The sequence below is a fragment of the Chiloscyllium plagiosum genome, chromosome 2 (assembly GCF_004010195.1).
Source record: "Chiloscyllium plagiosum isolate BGI_BamShark_2017 chromosome 2, ASM401019v2, whole genome shotgun sequence".
NCBI lineage: Eukaryota > Metazoa > Chordata > Chondrichthyes > Orectolobiformes > Hemiscylliidae > Chiloscyllium > Chiloscyllium plagiosum.
This window is the reverse complement of record NC_057711.1, coordinates 4562866-4576876: the sequence shown is the minus strand read 5'-3', so window position 1 is coordinate 4576876 and position 14011 is coordinate 4562866. Positions and strand designations below refer to the sequence as shown.

The 14011-nt window shown below is 44.8% G+C and overlaps 2 protein-coding genes across 2 annotated transcripts in view; one reads left to right on the top strand and one right to left on the bottom strand.

Moving 5' to 3' along the window:
• LOC122539526 (selenoprotein P-like) overlaps positions 1-14011 on the bottom strand; it is a 128002-nt gene that overhangs the window by 24475 nt on the left and 89516 nt on the right. The window lies entirely within an intron of this gene.
• LOC122556526 overlaps positions 4885-14011 on the top strand; it is a 186952-nt gene continuing 177825 nt past the window's right edge. The window contains exon 1 of the mRNA XM_043703276.1: positions 4885-4913. The gene's annotated coding sequence lies outside the window, so the exon portion shown is untranslated. The remainder of the gene's footprint in view (positions 4914-14011) is intronic.

Genomic DNA, 14011 nt, shown 5'->3' with positions numbered 1-14011 from the left:
TTCTGGATTGGCTGTTCAAAGCCAATTTTACTCAATTATTTGAAAAAATTAAACAAGATCTCCAAAGATGGGAGGCACTTCCAGTCTCATGGTTGGGTCAGATAGTGCTTATTAAGATAAATATTCTCCCTCGTTTGCTATACCCTATACGGATGCTCCCCCTGATTTTCAATAAACACTCAGGAGACTGAACAGTTGGTTCAGCTCCTTTATCTGGCACCGTAAACGGCCCCGCATTAAATTAGCTAAACTGCAGTTGCCTCACAGATTAGGGGGAGTAGACCTTCCGGACATTAAAAATTACCAATGAAGCTCACTTTTGACCTACATGAGTGATTGGGTTTGTGGGGACCCTCTTTCAATATGGCTAGATATCGAAGCCTCCCAGGCAAGGTGCCCCCTTACCAGTTTGCTGTTTTTGGACATGGTGAGGACAGTTAGGGAATATTGCCATAACCCAATAGTCATCAATACTGTTAAAGCATGGAGGGCAATTCGGCAGAGGGAAGGTAATATTGGCTAAACATCTTTGTTTAGACCTTTAGTGGGTATGATAGATTCAGGATTTAAACCGGGTTTTCAACCGGGTATGATAGATTCAGGATTTAAACATTGGGCAGCTAGGGGTATATCTTGCATGGGTGATTTATTTAATGATGTCCTTTGATCAGTTAGTACGGAACAACGAGTTACCTAACAGAGACCTCTTTCGTGCTTTTCAAGTTAGGGATTTTATTCAAAAAAAGACCACACTTTTGACTGATCCCTGCAAATCTGACATAGAAAGAGGGGTACTAAGGGCTAAGAGTACATTCTCTGTCAGTACTTTATATCACCAATTGGGGGGGGATGCCACCTCAGATGAGAGAAAGAGAGCTGGGTGTTGAGGTCTTCTCAGAGGCATGGGAGGATATTTGGGAGAATGCAAGGAAGATATCAATTTGCTTTACAGTTGAAGATTCTCGACTGGGTCCACTTAGCCCCAAACCGTTTGTCAAAATTCAAACCAGGGGTATCTTCAGCATGTCCGAAGTGCAAGGTCTGTACGGGTACTCTTACCCATTGTCTTGTGAAAGGCTTCAAACATATTGGAGCGCTGTGGCGAGCCCAATGGAGAAGATTTTAGGTGTAGGGCTGGAGAAGGACCATATTTCTCTCCTTTTGGGCCTACCCATTGTATTTCCTGCAGATGCACATAAGAAAAAACTTTTCAATATTCTTATGTTCTATGCAAGGAAGAATATCTTGCTAGGTTGGATATCAGAAAACCCCCCAGGCCTGTCGGGTTGTAGTTTAGGTTTTTTTAAAATTTTATATGTTTATACATTCATACAGGAGGGTGGGTTGGGGAATCTTTTTTATTATTTGGGTTTAATTTTGCACTATTTTTGTACTGTTTTGAATTGCATTGTTTTGTATTTCTAATATTTAAAAATCTATTTTTTCTTAATAAAAATATATTATATAAAAAAAGTCGCTACCACAGCCACATTTGCTTATGCTACTTTCTCCTCCTCTAGCTTATCTCTCCACGCTTCAGGCTCTCTGCCTTTATTCCTGATGAAGGGCTTTTGCCCAAAACGTCGATTTTGCCTGTCCTCGGATGCTGCCTGAATTGCTGTGCTCTTCCAGCACCACTAATCCAGAATCTGGTTTCCAGCATCTGCAGTCATTGTTTTTACCTTGTTTGTATCCAGTCATGTCATTGCACTTTAATGTGTTAGCCATTATCAATCACAGGACTTTAGACTCACTGGACTCCACCTGAACGCAGACAGGGAGAAAATGGTGGCCTCAGACTGACTATTGTTACCAGCAGCTAAACAAGAAGGTTCAGAGATTCTCCAGCTGAGGCACAGTGCTCCAGGCCATTGGCAGTTTCTCTCAGAGCTGACCTAATGCCCTTTAGGGAGGGATATCTGCTGGTCTACATGTGACTGCAGACCCCACCAATGTCACTGACTCTGAACTGCCCTCTGAAAAGCACAAGCAAACTGATCAGTTCAAGGGCCATTAGAGATTGGTAACTTGGATGAGCATTCTGAATGGATGTCTTGACAGTGATGCCCACATGCCATGAAGGATCAAAGTAAAGAAGATCACTGATAACTTTATCCTGACTGTTTTCTCATTCATTCATGGAACATGGGTGTCGCTGACTGGACCAGCATTTCTTACCCGCCCCTTATTGCCCCTGGAAAAGGTGGGGGTGAGCTGCCTTCTTGACCCGCTGCAGTCCATGTGCTGTAGGTTGACCAACAATGCCCTTAGGGAGAGAATTCCAGGATTCTGACCCAGCGAAACTGAAGGAACGGCGATATATTTCCAAGTCAGGATGGTGAGTGGCTTGAAGAGGAACTTGCAGGGGGTGGTGTTCCCATGTATCTACTTGTCTTTCTGGATGGAAGTGGTTGTGGGTTTGGAGCTTTGGAGAATTGACTATTGGCTGTTGCTTCAACCAGGAACACAGGAGGTCGGGACAGTTTGACTCCCTATGAAGTTTCTTTCCACCTTCAAAGGAGAGGAGAATGGATCCACTCAGGTCTTAGGAGAAAGTGAGGACTACAGATGCTGGAGATCAGAGTCGAGAGTGTGGTGCTGGAAAAGCGCAGCAGGTCAGGCAGCATCTAAGGGGCAGGAGAGTCAACGTTTCTGGCAGGAGCCCTTCATCAGGAATGAGGCTTGTGAGCCGAGGTGGTAAAGAGATAAACTGGAGGGGGATGGAGCCGGGGCGTACTTGACAAGGGAGTTGTAGAGGGAATGGTTTTTACGGAAAGCGGATGGGGTGGGGAGGAAAAAATATCTCTGGCGGTGGGGTCCATTTGTAAGTGGCGGAAATGGCAGATGTGATCTATACGGAGGTTGGTGGGGTGGAAGGTGAGGACCAGGGGGTTTCTGTCCTTGTTGCGGGTTGGAGGGGTAGAGTTCAAGGGCGGAGGTGTGGGATGTAGAGAATATGTGCTGGAGGGCATCACCGACCATGTGGAAGGGGGAATTGCCATCTTTGAAGAAGAGGGCCATCTGGTGTGTTCTTTGGTAGAACTGGTTTTCCTGGGAGCAGAGGCAGAGAATTGAGAATAAGAGATATCATTTTTATAGGAGGCAGGTGGAAGGAGGTTAGTCCAGGTAGCTGTGGGAGTCGGTGGGTTTGTAGAAGATGTCTGTGTTGAGTAGATCACAATGGATGGAGATGGAGAGGTCCAGGAAGGGGAGGGAGGTGATTGAGATGGTCCAGGTGAACTTAAGGTCAGGGTGGAATGTGTCGGTGAAGTCGATGAACTATTCAACGTCCTCATGGGAGCCTTCCACGTGCATCAGAGTTTTACCTGCACTTCCACATGTATCATTTATTGTATCCCTTGTTCCCGATGTGGTCTCCTCTACTTTGGAGAGACAGGGCACCTACTCACAGAGTGCTTCAGAGAACAAATCCGGGACACCCACACCAACCAACCCCACCACCCCGTGGCTGAACATTTCAAATCCCCCTCCCACTCCACCAAGGACATGCAGGCCCTGGGCCTTCTCCATCGCCACACCCTAACCACCTGACGCTTGGAGGAAGAATGCCTCATCTTCTGCCTTGGGACCCCCCCATCTACATGGCATCAATGTGGATTTCACTGGTATCCTCATTTCCCCTCCCCCCACCTTATCCCAGATCCAATCATCCAATTTGACACCGCCCTCATGACCTGTCCTACCTGTCCATCTTCCTTCCCACTATCCGCTCCACCCTCCTCTCCGACCTATCACCATTACCCCCACCTCCATCTACATATCGCACTCTTAGCTACATTCTCCCCAGCCCATCACCTTCCATTTATCTCTCCAACTCCTCGGCTCTTAAGCCTCAGTCCTGTTGAAGGGCTCTTGCCTGAAACTTTGATTCTCCTGCCCCTTGGATGCTGCCTAACCTGCTGTGCCACTCAGGCTTGCAGCAGCATAGGATTAGCATTTAGACTCCTGAGACATAGGTAATCAGAAAGAACAGATTAGATAAAAATAAGAATTATCTTTAGTTTTTCCTACATTTTGCAGATTTACAAATTGCAGACTTTTTTTGAAATTCCAGTTCTTTTCACTCTGTCTTGTTGACATTTGAAAAGCTGACACATGAACTTTTTCTTGGAAGGGAGGAAGGTTCAGTGTGTGCTTTTCCTGTTTAAGCAACAGTTGAGCCAACTTGAAATTTGGTCACAGGGCTTGGGGCCAGCTCAGGCTGGAACTGCAACTGGAGTGGTGCCAAAGTGCTGTGTGAAATTGTCTCCATCAGCACTTCTGCCATCAGCTGACATCATCTCTTCAAACTGTTTTGTTCTTTTAAATGTTTGCCCTTGATTAAATGCCAGAAATGAAACGTGTTTAGCTCAATGTTAACTCTAAGATGCCCAGAAAATGTGTTATGCAAATACTAGTTTTACAATAGTTAGAAATATGAAATATGAAATGTTACCACCACAAAAACAAGGTTCTTGCCTAATTTTGTGCTGTTGGAGGGAGACCTGCTAAGATCGAGTTGGCTTGGAAGAAAGCTTGCTTTGAATAAGTGTCCATCTGATCTCTACCATTTCTAAAAAGAAAACTCTCTACATCTGTTCAGGGTGAAACTTATTTGTCCTTTTGAAAAAGTGATTGAAAGGAAAATCTCAAGGTTGTATTTCCTGAGCAAGTTGTGTTCTCCCTCAGCTAAAGAATCACTACTCTTCCATGGTGAATACATTCATGCCACATAAATGCCAGACAATGACCATCTGTAAGAAATGATTATCTAACCATTACCTGTTAATATTCAGTTTGTTACCTTAACTATCATCATCTTGGAGATTATCATTTCCTACAAACTGAACAGGACTAGCCATATAAATACAATGGCTACAAGGACAGGTCAGAGGTTCGGAATGCAGCGGCAAGTAATTCACCTCTTGACTGCTTAAAATTAGTAAGTAGATTATTCCTTTGGAAGTGCTGCCTGCTCGCATTGTTGATAATACCTTGAGAAGGGAATTGAACACAAAAGTGAGGTTATGCTTCACTTAGACCGGGCACTGTTGGGATCACATGTGGAGTAGAGAATTAGTCTCCTTATTTACGGAAGGTTGTGAATGCAATGGAAGCAGTTCAGAGAAGGGTTGCCAAACCAAAACTGGATATGATTAGGTTGTCTTATGAGGAACGATTGAGCAGGCTGAGCTTGCATCTGCTGGAGTTCGGAAGAGCAAGAGGTGATTTGATTGTTGCATGAGATCCTAAGGGATCTTGAGAGGGCACATGTGGAAATGATGTTTCCTGCTGTTGAAAAATCTACAACTAAGGGTTATACAGTCAAAAATAAGGTGTTGTCCATTTAAGATAGAGATGAGAAGTAATTTTTTCTCACTAGTATCTGTACAAGGCACTAGTCAGACCATAACTATAATACTGTGAACAGTTTTGGGCCTGTTATCTAAGGAGAGATATGGTGGCTTTGGAGACAGTCCAGAAAAATTTCACTCAGCTGATACCACATATGAAGGGACCACCTTATGAAGAGAGGTTGAGTAGATTCAGTCTGCACTCACTGGAGTCTAAAAGAATGAGAGGTAACCCATTGAAACAACAAGGACTTGACAGGGTCGATGCAGGCAGGTTGTTTCCTTTTGTGGGAAAGTCTGGGACCAGAGGATGTGGTCTCAGAATAAGGGGTTGGACTTTTAAGACAGAGATGAGGAGGAATTTCTTCCCTCAGTAGCTAGTGAACCTGTGTAATTTATTACTGCAGAGAGCTATTGAAGCTGGGTCAATCAGTATATTCAAGGCTCGGATAGACTGATTTTAATTAGTAATGGAATCAAGGATATGGGGAAAAGGCAGGAAAGTGGAGTTGAGGATTATCAGATCAGCCATGATCTCATTGAATGGTGAAGCAGACTCGATGGGCTGAATGGCTGATTTCTGCTTCTACATTTTATGGTCTTATTGAGTATTTGGAACTCCCTTCCTGTAAAGGCAGCAGAAGCAGAGTCATAGAGATGTACAGCACAGAAACAGACTCTTTGGTCCAACTCATCCATGCCCACTAGATATCCCAACCCAATCTAGTCCCATTTGCCAGCACTTGGCCCATATCCCTCCAAATCCTTCCTTTTCACATACCCGTCTAAATGCCTTTTAAATATTGTTATTGTATCAGTCTCCACCACTTGCTCATTCCATACATATACTGCCCTTTGTGTGAAAAAATTGCCTCTTAGGTGCCTTTTATATCTTTTCCCTCTCACCCTAAACCTATGCCCTCTCGTTCTGGACTGCCCACCCTGGGGAAAAGACCTTGTCTATTTACGCTATCCATGCCCCTCATGGTTTTATAAACCTCTATAAGGTTACCCCTTAGCCTCCAACACTCCTGGGAAAACAGCCCCAACCTAGTCAGCTTCTCCCTAAAGCTCAAATCCTCCAACACTGGCAACATCCTTGCGAAGCTTTTCTAAACGCTTTCAAGAGGGAGACCAGAATTGCAGGCAATATTCCAATAGTGGCCTAACCAATGTCCTGTACAGCCGCAACTTGACCTCCCAACTCCTGTAAACAATGCTCTGTCCAATACAGGAAAACATACCAAACGCCTTCTTTACTATGAACTATGAACCTGTACTCCAACGTCTCTTTGTTTAGCAACAATCCTCAGGACCTTGCCATTAAGTGCTGTGCCTTTCCAAAATGCAGCACCTCACATTTATCTAAATTCAACTCCATCTGCCACTCCTTGGACCACTGGTCTATCTGATCAAGATCCCATTGTACTCTGAGGTAACCTTCTTCACTGTCCACTACATCTCCAATTTTGGTGTCATTTGCAAACTTACTAACTTTCCCTCCTAGGTTGACATCCAAGTTATTTACATAAATGATAAAAATCATGGACCTAGCACCAATCCTTGTGGTACACCACAGGTCACAGGCCTCGAGTCTGAAAAGCAATCCTCCACCACCACCTTTGAGCCAGTTCTGTATCCAAATGGCTAGTTTAGATTAGATTACTTACAGTGTGGAAACAGGCCCTTCGGCCCAACAAGTCCACACCGACCCGCCGAAGCGCAACCCACCCAGAACCATTCCCCTACTTTTACCCCTGCCCCTAACACTACGGGCAATTTAGCATGGCCAATTCACCTAACCTGCACATTTTTGGACTGTGGGAGGAAACCGGAGCAAACCCACACAGTCAGTCGCCTGAGGCGGGAATTGAACCCGGGTCTCTGGCGCTGTGAGGCAGCAGTGCTAACCACTGTGCCACCGTGCCGCCCGTTCTCCCTGTATTTCATGTGATCTAACCTTGCTAACCAGTCTCCCATGAGGAACCTTGTCAAATGCCTACTTGAAGTCCATATAGACCATATCCACTGCTCTGCCCTCAGCAATCCTCTTTGTTACTTCTTCAAAAAAACTCAATCAAGTTTGTGAGACATGATTTCCCACTCACAAAGCCATGTTGACTGTCCCTAATCAGCACGTGCCTTTCCAAATGCTTGTAAATCCTGTCCCTCAGGATTCCCTCCAACAACTTGCCCACCACCGATATCAGGCTCAATGGTCTATAGTTCCCTGGCTTTTCCTTACCATCTTTCTTAAACAGTGGCACCACATTAGCCAACCTCCAGTCTTCCAGCAACTTACCTGTGACTATCGATGATACAAGTATTTCAGCAAGAAACTCAGCAATCACTTCCCTAGCTTCCCACTGAATTCTAGGGTACACCTGATCAGGTCCTGTGAATTTTTCCACCTTCATGGCATTTTATGATATCCAGCACCTCCTCCACCATACCATGAACATTTTTCAAGATGTCACCATCTATTTCCCTAAATTCTATATCTTCCATGTCCTTCTCCACAGTAAACACTGATGCAAAATACTCATTTAGTATCTCCCCCATCTCCTGCAGTTTCACATATAGACTTCCTTGCTGATCTTTGAGGGGCCCTATTCTATCCCTGGTTACCCTTTTGTCCTTAATATATTTATAATATTGGCTTCATTCAGAGGCTCACTGAAGATGTTATCTAGTATGGTGACGAAACATTTGAAAACCAACCTTCCAGCTCAGTGAGCAAACCTACATCCAGAACTTCAACCTGAGCTACAAATCTTCTCAAAACTTGCTAATATTTATAAAATTCCTTTGGATTCTCGTTAACCCTATTTGCCATGGATATTTTAAAGGCAGAGATCAATGTTTCATGAGCAAAGGGAGGGTGAAAGATTATTGAGTGTTGGTAGGAATTTGAAATAGTTATGTTAACCTTGATCTAACTGATTGGGGGTAGTAGGGCAGCGGGGTTGGGGGGAATACTGGCTGATTAGCCTAGTTTTGTCTGTAATTTTGGGGTTCAAAAGTTTGTAACATGTTTGAGCAGGGAGTGAAGGGATATGAGGAGTGAGTGGGTAAGTGGAGATGAAGTAAAAACAATGACTGCAGATGCTGGAAACCAGATTCTGGATTAGTGGTGCTGGAAGAGCACAGCAATTCAGGCAGCATCCGAGGACAGGCAAAATCGACGTTTCGGGCAAAAGCCCTTCAAATCGACGTTTCGGGCAAAAGCCCTTCAAATCGACGTTTCGGGCAAAAGCTCTTCATCAGGAATGATGAAGGGCTTTTGCCCGAAACGTCGATTTTACTGCTCCTCGGATGCTGCCTGAATTGCTGTGCTCTTCCAGCACCACTAATCCAGTAAGTGGAGATGAAGCTGAAGATGAGCAATGGCTTAATCATATTGATTGGTAAAGCAGGTTCGATGAGCTGAATGGTCTACTCCTGCTCCCATTTCCTATGTTTATATGAAGTGCACTGGTTTAATTCCTGGGAATGTCACTTTATGAGGAATGATTTTGCAGATTGGGTCTACCTTCATTGAAGGTTAGACAAATGAGAGGTGATCTTAGTCAAACAGGCAAAATTATGAGGAGTTTAACAGAATGGATGCTGAGAAGATGTTTCCCCATGAATGGAGTCAAACTAGAAATAGTGAACACCATTTTAAAATAACATGTTGGCAATTTAAGGCAGAGGTGAGGAGGAAATTCTTCTTTCAGTGGTTCATAAATCTAAGGAAATCGAGACCCCAGGGAGCAGTGAAGGCTAGGTCATTCAATTTAATCAAGATTTAAGGTCAGTAGATTTTTGAACTGTAGGGAAGTGAAGCATTATTAAAGCCCTGCTGGTCTGTGGAGTTGAGCCAAGATCAAATTATCCATAAGGTTAAAAAGCACACAACAGCACGTTATAGTCCAACAGGTTTATTTAGAAGCTCTAGCTTTTGGAGCGGTGCTCCTTCATCAGGTGGCTGTGGAACAGGACCAAAAGACACAGAATTTATCAATGATCATAGTGAGCAGCCAGGCTCGAGGGGCTGGATTGTCACTCTTACAACAGCAAGCTAGGAGCTTAAAGAACATTATTTAAATCAGTTGACCTGGCTGGTTGGGTGAATGCACAAATAAAATACACAGTTTATGGTGCAATATTCTTGATTTTCTATCAGTACTTGGCAGACAAATGCATATGTGATCAGGCGACAGATCAGCAAATGACCAAGTAATCTCCTCAAGGTTACAAAGATTGAGAAATCTCTGTATGAGATTGTGCTCATTCAGTATAACAGGAACAGTCACTATTACTCCCTGATGATACGAAAATCACCTGCGAGCATTTCTCCCTGTCCAAAGTCACTGACAGCGACATGAATGATTTCATTGACTCAAATATAATCTTAGTTAGAAGTCACTCCTCACCCTGAGCTTTGACATGTGGAAGGCATCTGAAAGCACTGGAGCAATCCCATCAACACTGCCTGCCCAAGACCCTGTGAATCCACTGGGAAGAAAGACACACAAACACCTACATCCTCCACCAGGTATTCTACACTCAGCCTTGAAATGGCAGGCGAGCCCCAGTTAGACCGCCAATGATGATGATGACTCTCTACCCAGCTCATTATGTAATCACGCATTACCTGAAGGAGAAAAAATTAACATCATCTACTGAATGGAGTCAAACTGAACCAGTGAATGAGTGGGGACTGAAAACTAATTCTTATAAAGGTCCCTCACACATGGGTAGATTAGAACGTAGAACATACAACATAGAACATCACAGCGCATTACAGGCCCTTCAGCCCTCGATGTTGCGCCACCCTGTGAAACCAATCTGAACCCCATCTAACCTAAACTATTCCATTTTCATCCATATGTTTATCCAATGACCATTTAAACGCCCATAAAATTGGTGCGTGTACTACTGTCGCAGGCAGGGCATTCCATGCCCTTACTACTCACCGAGTAAAGAAACTACCTCTGAAATCAGTCCTATATCTATCACCCCTCAATTTAAAGCTATGACACCTCGTGCTACCCATCACCATCAGAGGAAAAAGGATCTCACTGTCCACCCTATCTAACTCTCTTACATGTCTCAATTAAGTCACCTCTCAACCTTTTTCTGTCTAATGAAAACAGTCTCAGGTCCTTCAACCTTTCCTTGTAAGACTTTCCCTCCATTCCAAGGCAATATTCTAGTAAATCTCATCTGAACCCATTCCAAAGCTTCCACATCCTTCTTATAATGTGGTAACGAGGACCCAAAGGCACAGCCTGAGAGTAAGGGGAAGACCTTTTAGAATGGAGATGAGGAGAAACATCTTCAGCCAGAGAGTAGAGAATCTATAGAATTCACTGCCACAGAAGGCTGTGGAGGCCGGGTCATTGAGTATATTTAAGACTGAGATCGATAGGTTCCTGAGTATCAAGGGGATCAAGGGTTACTGGGGGAAAGGGGGAGAATGAGATTGAGAAACTTATCAGGGAGGAGAAAGTGAGGACTGCAGATGCTGGAGATCAGAGCTGAAAATGTGTTGCTGTAAAAGCGCAGCAGGTCAGGCAGCATCCAAGGAGCAGGAGAATCGACGTTTCGGGCATGAGCCCTTCTTCAGGAATGAGGAAAGTGTGTCCAGCAGGCTAAGATAAAAGGTAGGGAGGAGGGACTTGGGGATAGGTGGAAGGAGGTTTGTGGAACGTTTCAGAGAATACCTCTGGGACACCCGGACCAACCAACCCAACCACCCTGTGGCTCAACACTTCAACTCCCCCTCCCACTCCACCCAGGAAATGCAGGTCCTTGGACTCCTCCATTGCCAGACCATAGCAACACGACAGTTGGAGGAAGAGCGCCTCATCTTCCGCCTAGGAACCTTCCAACCACAAGGGATGGACTCAGATTTCTCCAGTTTGAAGGGCTCATGCCCGAAACGTCGATTCTCCTGCTCCTTGGATGCTGCCTGACCTGCTGCGCTTTTCCAGCAACACATTTTCAGCAGTTGAGATACTTATCAGCCATGATTGAATGGCAGAGCAGACTCAATGGGCTGAATGGCCTAATTTCTGCTCCTATGTCTTATGGCCTTATTCACCACCCTGTGAAGAAATTCTTCTGCATTTCAGTTCTAAAGGGTCACCTCTTCACTCTGAGGCTATGCCCTTGGATCCTAGTCTCTCTTACCAGTGAAAACATCGTGTCCATGTCCACTCCCACCAGGTCTCTCAGTTTTCTGTAAGTTTCTTTCAGATTCACCCCCATCCTTCTAATCTCCATCGAGTACAGATCCAGAGTTCTTAACGGCTCCTCATATGACATGCCCTTCCTGGAATCATAGAATCCCTACAATGCGGAAGCAAGCCATTCAGCCCATTGGGTCTATACCGACCCTCCAAAGAGCACCCACCCAGATCGACCCTCCTCACTATATCCCTATAACCTTTTATTTTCCACAGCTAATACAACTAGACTGCACATCCCTGAACACTATGGGACAATTTAGCATGGCCATCCACCTGACCTGCACATCTTTGGAGTGTGGAAGGAAACTGGAGCACCCGGAGGAAATCCACACAGACACAGGAAAACATGCAAACTCCACACAGACAGTTGCCTGGGGGCGGAAATGAACCTGGGTCCCCGCGCTATGAGATAGCAATGGTAACCATTAAGCCACCATGTACTGTTCATCCCTCAGATCATTCTTGTAAACCATTTCTGGACCCCTCCAAGGCCAGCACATCTTTTCCTTAGATATGGGGCCCAAAATTGCTCACAATATTCCAAATGTGGTCTGACCAGAGACTCATACAGTCTCAGTAGTCGATCCCTGCTCTTGTATTCTGGCCATCTCAAAATGAATGTGAACATTGTATTTACCTTCTGAACTGCCAAGTGAACCTGCATGTTAACTTTAAGAGAATCCTGAACTAGGACCCCTATGTCCCTTTGTGCTTCAAAGTGCTGAATCTTTCCCCTTTTAGAAAATAGTCCATGTAACTAATCTTCCTACCAAAGTGCATAACTCACACTTTTCCACATTGTATTCCATCTGCCACTTGTTTATCCACTCGCTCAACCTGTCCAAGTCTTTGTGCAGCCTCCCACCTCCTACCTGCCCTTCCATGAATCTTTGTGCCATTTCAAAATTTAGCAATAAGCCCTTAATTCCTTCATCCAAATACAGTCAGAGAGTTATAGAGTCATACAGCACAGAAACAGGTCCTTCAGCCCAACTCATCTATGCCAACAGGTTTCCTAAACTGAACTACCCCCACTTGCCTGTATTTAGCTCATATCCCTCTAAACCTTTCCTATCTATGTACCTGTTTGTTAAATGTTGCAATTGTATCCACCTCTATTACTTTCTCTGGCAGCTCAATCCATACATGCACCACCTCCTGTGTGAAAATGTTGCCTCTCAAGAGCCTTTTAAATATTTCTCCTTTCACCCTAAACCTATGTCCTCTAGTTTTGGATTCTCCTTCCCTCAGTAAAGGACTTTGTCTATTTATCCTATCAATGCACCTCATGATTTGATAAACTTACATAAAGTCACCCTTCAGCCTCCTTCCCTCCAGGGAAAAAGGTCCCAGCCTATCTAGCCCCTCATTATAATTCAAACCCTCCGGTCCCGGTAACATCTGTGTAAAAGCTACTAGTTAAATACAAGTTTTTTTGTAACCCAAGGTCCTGGGGTAATACAATGTGTTTTCAGCACAGAACAAGCCTCTACGGTAGGATATGAATAGGAGCTGGGTGTGAACTTTCTGGCAGTACCTGGGGGTGTGGGATCATCATTCAGAGTGTAATGAAGTTGAAGACGTGTAGTGTACCTTTAAGAGAGACCCGGGTTCAATTCACAGCGCCAGAGACCCGGGTTCAATTCCCGCCTCAGGCGACTGACTGTGTGGAGTTTGCACATTCTCCCCGTGTCTGCGTGGGTTTCCTCCGGGTGCTCCGGTTTCCTCCCACCATCCAAAGATGTGCAGGGCCAGGTGAATTGGCCATACTAAATTGCCTGTAGTGTTAGGTAAGGGGTAAATGTAGGGGTATGGGTGGGTTTCGCTTCGGCGGGTTGGTGTGGACTTGTTGGGCCGAAGGGCTTGTTTCCACACTGTAATCTAATCTAATCTGAATGTTGTTCTGCACTGACAGCCAACAAGCACCTGTGACATGACCAGATAGCAGTCCCAGAGTGTATTGGAAAATTGAAAATATGTAACATTTGGCTGTGAAATGGATACCTGAGTTTTGGTTGCTGTTTTGACAACAATTCAAATTTAACCAATCAGTTTAAATTATGGCCCAGGATACTAAAACTCAATTTAGTTCGAATTTATTGTTTTGCCAACATTGAGCCGATGAGACAATCCAATGTTGGGGGGTACAAAATGAGCTGGAAATGTGTTGCTGGAAAAGCGCAGCAGGTCAGGCAGCATCCAGGGAACAGGAGAATCGACGTTTCGGGCATAAGCCCTTCTTCAGGAATGAGGAAAGTTTGTCCAGCAGGCTAAGATAAAAGGTAGGGAGGAGGGACTTGGGGGAGGGGCGTCGGAAATGTGATAGGTGGAAAGAGGTCAAGGTGAGGGTGATAGGTCAGACTGGGGTGGGGGCAGAGAGGTCAGGAAGAAGATTGCAGGTTAGGAAGGCAGTGCTGA